This window comes from Populus euphratica, unplaced genomic scaffold, assembly GCF_000495115.2.
Source record: "Populus euphratica unplaced genomic scaffold, PopEup_1.0 scaffold1228.1, whole genome shotgun sequence".
NCBI classification, from domain to species: Eukaryota; Viridiplantae; Streptophyta; class Magnoliopsida; order Malpighiales; family Salicaceae; genus Populus; species Populus euphratica.
In genome coordinates, this window is record NW_011501092.1 from 33,731 (window position 1) to 40,000 (window position 6,270).

The following is a 6,270-nucleotide window of genomic DNA, read 5'->3' on the forward strand; positions in this document are numbered from 1 at the left end:
TGTAGAGTGATTAATCTGTTTGAGGATCTCCCCTGATGCAAAGAAATCTTTAACAGCTGAACAAAAATCTTCGCCAACTATGCTTCAAGATTTTTTAAAGAATGCTGAGGTGTAACCATCAGGCCCCGGAGCTTTATTATCATCCACACTGAAGAGGACCCGTTTGATGTCATCAACCAAAACTGGGCGAAGGAGGAATTCATGGGAATCAGCATTAATGTAGGCGCCACTTTGAACTACATCTACTCTAGGAGGAATAGTATTCTTGGAAGTCCCAGGAGCTCTTTATAGTAAGCTACAACCACTCTACCAACCTCTTCAGCTGAAGAAGTAATCATGCCATCACTTCGTACTATGGCTGGAATATGGTGCCTTCTATGCCGTTGGCTCATCAAGGAGAGCTCTTTCTTTTTTTTTTTTTTTTGATCAAAATGTAAGTATATAAAGAGATCAAAAAATAAATACATTGCTGGAGTACCAGCAAGTCCACAAGCAAAGATGATCACAAAGGGAACAGGCTCCCTTATCGACCAAATAGCAATCCACAAATAAAATCAGAGAAAGAACGAAAAACGACTAAAAGGAGAACCTAAAAATAAGGAGCCCTTCTTAACCGAGAACAAAGTAAAGCAATGTAAGTGAAGCCACCAACTGAAGAAATGAACAGCTATAAAAGCAAGCATGAAGCCGACAAAGATGAATCAGCTACAGCAACAACAGAAGAAGGAAACTGAGAACTGAATGCAGGAGAGCCCGTAGCGTAGAAGCCAATTGTGGAGGCCAAAGACAAGGCAGCCTGAGAGGAAGCCATGAAAGCCATGCAAGTCGTTGAAGCCATGCAATAAAGCTACAGAGCCAAATAATGGCACCTAGGGAAATAACAAAGCCCACGTGAAGCACAAGCAAATCGTCCAATCTAAAGGCCACACATCAAAGAAAGACAGAAAGGAGCATTGAAGGGGCTGCAGCAAAGCAGAAAAAGCTAGCCCACCGAGATGATTCCCCACGTGAAGAGTGACTATATACAGCCAGCAAATATTAATGGTGGAGGAACCCAACCAATCAGGACTGAACACCGCAGGAAGCATTGAGATTAATTATGCAAATTATATGCATAACCGTGTAAGAATTGTGGAGACGAGGAGACAGCCAAAAAACCCAACAGCCCCTAAATAAGAAGAGAAGGGAGCTCAATTGCTGGAAAGGAGAGCAGCAACCACCACCAAGAAGAGAACCCAATACTACCAGCCACGTGCATGGGACATGCAGAAGAAAGGAAAGCAGCACGATCATGGAGAGAAATCTCGGAGAGATAAGGAGCCACGCAAAGAATGCTGGAAAGGAAATGAGGAGCTCGAGTAAAGACAACTGAGAAGCTAGTCCGACTCCCAACAAAACAGAAGACTTAAACTGCCTATTATTAAGCAGCCACAATAGATTATGCACTGAGGAAGTCACCAAGCAACCGGGAGGAGGTTATGGTCCTTCTTATGAAAGTGAAGGAGCATGTAGAATATGATTTGGAATTTCTGAAAGAGGACGGCAAGTGAAGTACATTTATCTTAAAAAATTCTTCTATTTCTTTCCTCCCAGAGAAGGTAGACTAGAACACAGAGAGAAACTCTTTTCATTCTAGCAACCAAGCTTTTCTTTCTGCAAGGAAGACCGCGAACTGCACTGGTTAGAGTGGACATATTCCTGCGAAGATTTAACCAAGATTTTACCATGCACCACAAAGAGAATGTCCAGGCACAACCAAAGAACAAATGCTCATGACTTTCCTCTACTTGCCTACAGAATACGCATAGAGTGTCTATGGAGAGGAACCTCAGTCGATCTTTAGTGCGAAGTTTCCCAAGAATGGCCAGCCAAAGGGTGAAGCAATGCCTGGGAAGAGCCCATTATTCCCAAACAATCTTGTCCCAATGGACTACTGAACTTCGAATTCTGAGGGAGGCATAAGCGTTAGAGGTGAAGCCTCCATCATTATGTGCCCAACTGGCCATTAAATCAATAACTTGTTGGTGGCCCTCATATGTCTCAACAAGTTGGTTTTTGAGAAGGATGAATGATTTCCATAACGGGGAGGAATTCTTGTGAGCAGAGGCGTGCCAAATGGAGTGCCTGGCTAAATAAAAGTGATGAATCCATCTAATCCAAACGGAGTCTTCCTTCAGATGAATGTTCCAGATATGCTTGGCAAGGAAGCAGTTGTTAAACACTTGGATATCAATCAAGCCCAAGCCTCCTTCATTCTTCGGAAGACAAACAGTTTTCCATGCTACAAGGGCAGCCTTGCTTCGACAAGTATTACCTGTCCATAAGAAGTTTCTACAAAGGCTAGTGATTTGCTTGATGACAGCATGCGGCATAGGAAAGATACTGATCCAGAACTGAACCATCCCATACAAGACAGATCTGATAAGTTCAAGTCTTCCTGCATAAGTGAGATGTTTACCTAGCCAACCTTGAATAGCAGTTTCTAGCTTGTGTATTAGCGGAGAATACTGGCTTGCAAGGAGCCTGTGAGGGCTTAGAGGAACGCCTAAGTATCTGAAAGGGAAAGCACCTTCAGAGAAGCCAGTATCAGCTAAAATAGTTTGCTTCAATGGAGCAGTTACACCACCAAAGAATATGGATGATTTTGAAGTGTTAATATTCAAGCTAGACATTTGCCCGAAGAGCTTCAATTGCTGAAGGAGCACTTGAACTGAAAGCCTGTCCCCTCGACAAAGTAGAATAATATCATCAGCAAATGAAAGGTGAGAGAGACCAAGCTCTTGACATTTTGGGTGAAACCGAAAGTCAGGATTTTGGGATGCTAAGCGCAGCATCCTAGAAAGGTATTCCATGCAAATGATGAAAAGGTAGGGAGAGAGAGGATCCCCTTGCCTCACACCGCATTTTCCTGGAAAAAACCCAAACAACTCTCCGTTGACAGCAACTGAATATGAAGCCGTTTCAACACAGGTCATGACTAGGTGAACAAATTGATCAGGGAAGCCAAGAAGGAGGAGAAGATGCCGCAGAAAAGGCCATTGGACAGAGTCAAAAGCTTTTCGAAAATCAATTTTGATGAGGCATCTAGGGGAGGCTCGTTTCCTTTCATAGTGCCTGAGCAGCTCCTGTAGAAGATTAATATTGTCATTCATGCGACGACCACCCAAGAAGGCATTTTGCAGGGGGCTGATGATGCTATCAAGGACACGCCCCATTCTGGTAGCTAGAATTTTGGAGATGATCTTGTCCACTACATTACAACAAGAAATGGGTCTAAAGTCCATGGCATCAGAAACCTGGGCAGACTTCGGAACCAGAGCTATGATAGAATGGTTTATCTGCTTAAGAAGCTGACCAGATTGGAAGAAACTTTGCACCGCAGCACATAGGTCAGGACCAACCACATCCCAGGACTTCTTAAAGAAAAAAGCTGAATAACCATCTGGGCCTGGAGATTTGTTGTCACCAATACTGAAGAGGACTGCTTTAATATCATCAGAAGAGACATTGGCCAGTAGAGAGGCATGCAAAGAGGGATCTATACAAGGACCATAACCAACAACAGACTCATCCAAAGGGGATGTAGCACCCGAAGTACCCAACAGCTGAGAGAAGAATTTAATAAAAACATCCCCTACCTCACTTTGGGAAGTTGTGAGGGAGCCATCACTACGGTGAATTGTAGGAATGAAGTTCTTCTTGTGCTTTTGATTCATCAACGCATGGAAAAAGCTAGTCCCTCGATCACAGTCCCTAAAGAAGTTGTATTTTAGTTTTTGGCTATAGAACATCTTCTCAAAAGATTTAAGATTAACAAGCTCCAGGCGAAGTTTACGATCCTGCTCCAGTAATTGGATGTTGTCCTTATGGACTTGAAGCAAAGATTGGTGTTGGTCTAGTTGAGCTTCAGCTCGGCAAACTCTTTCTGAGATGTGACCAAAATGAAGTTTGTTAAGCTGTTTTAAAGGACCTTTGAGGAGCTTGAGTTTCCTGCATAAGACATACATCGGGGAACCATAAACCTCAGCATGCCAGTGCTCCAAAAGGAGAGATTGATAGTCCTGATGTTCTACCCACATGTTGAAGAACTTGAAGCTAGTTCTCTTTGGTTTATATTGGGGCCCAATACAGACCGATATGGGAGAGTGGTCAGAGAAGGTACCTGGGGTGCTAAAATGGACATGAACAAAGTGTTGAAAGCTCGACCAGTGAGGATTAATCAAGACTCTATCAATCTTGCTCCAAATTTTACCATTTGTCCAGGTGAAATGGCTACCAGTGAAGTTAAGGTCAGAAAGACCTAACATAGAGCAACAAGATCGAAAATCAGCAACTTCATAAGAGGAGACAGGCTCTCCATTGTGCTTGTCCTCTTGAGATAACAGAGAGTTGAAGTCGCCCATAATAATCCAGGGAGAGGTTGAGTTCCATCTCTGTAAGTCTTGCCAAAGAGCTCTACGAGCAATAATAGTGTTATAACCATAAACAAAAGTTGAAGTAAAAGAATAGTGATGTACCAAGCTATTGATGGTGACATGAAGACCCTGGGAAGAAAGATCAACAAGCTCCACCAAAACAGTAGAAGGGTTCCAAAGAACCAAAATACGTGCAGTGTTTGAAGCTGCAACATTAGACAAAAATCTCCAATTCTTGAGTCGGAGTCTATGCTTGAAAGACACAGCAGAAGAAGACAGTTTGGTTTCCACAAGACAACAAACATCTAGTTTATTCTTCTTCATGAGGCTTGCGACCTCATGTTGCTTGAGAGGACTGTTTAGGCCTCTCACATTCCAGCAGTAAATCTTCATGGATAAGGGGGGGTGGGAAGTAACCCCTCGCCCCTGTTAGGGACATCATTAGTGCGTTGCAGAGCCCCCCTCTTTGGGGGTAAATCTTTTGAATGGGAACGACCTTGAGCACCTGAAACAACCACAGACTTGCCCTTATCACCCCTTGTGCCAACTAAATCAGAAGGAGATGTTGGAGTGATGGAGGAACCAGGCTTTAAAGGAGGGAGCGGACAATCACAGTGAGGTTGTGATCCCAACCTGTGGAAAACAGAATCCCTGCCTTTGGAAACGGAAGCTGGAGCTGGAGTCGTAGTAGAAGTCTGGTGTTGTCCTAGTGCACTTATAGCAACCACAGATTTGCCCTGAGCAGTCCCAGAATCCACTTGAGGAGGGGGTGCTGGAATGGTGTGAATGACAGTTGTTGGGGAATGAAGTTGGCTTTCCTCCTGAACCGGATGAGTGGCCTTGTGAGACAGGTGGGAGTCCACCTGACGGGATTTCAAAGAATCCCTTGAGGGGGAGTGCTTGCGTCTCCCTTTTTTCCGTTGAACTACTTCCCATCCATCAGGGTTAGATGTAGCATCTCTTCTCATGGTGTCCAACTCAGTCTCAACCGGAGTGGAATAGGGAATAGAAGCATCAGGCAAGTTTACCTCCGGCTTGTCATTCACAGTAGGGCCTTGTTGAGGTTCCAAACAAATGCAAACAGAATTGTTGCTTGTGGGAGCAGGGGCGACAGAGACAATTGTCTTTGGATTTCTTGTGATATTAGAAGTTGGGATGTTGGTGCAAGTGGAAGTTAAGTGTCCAAGTTTTCTGCAATGCTTACAAAACCGTGGGAGAGTTTCATACACAACTTGTTGATGAAGTATGCTACTATTCGGCAAAGTAACTTCAATGGAGGAAGGCAGATCAGATAATAAATTTACTTCAACCAATACCCTGGCATAGGAAAGTCTGGCCATAGAAGCAGTAAACATGTCACTTTGAACAGGTCTGCCAAGAACACTGGCTATTTTTGACAAACATTTGACTGACCAACATTTAAGTGGGAGATTAGGGAATTTAACCCATACCGGAACAGTGTGCATCTCCTTAGATGAGAATTCAAAATACTCTGGCATTGACTTAAGAATGAGAGGCCTACCATAAACTAAATAAGGGCCGCCATCTAAAACATTCAATTTGTCAGCATCATTGACAAAAGTAAAAATCAACCAACCAGAATCATGAATAGTTATGGATGCCTCACATTGCCATATGTTGAGAATAAGATTTTGCAAAGCTTTGAAGCCTGGTGAACGACCAGCAATATAACCAACAAGGCAACGCTTCCAAAGATCACATTTAGTGTCTAAGTCATCATCAAGCAAATTACAGCCTCGAGTATCAGTAAAAGCAGAATAATGGAGGAGCTTAGGGCAACGAATATTGTCACGATTAGAAACAAACAAATTGCGCCAGGAGCTAGAAGAAGGCT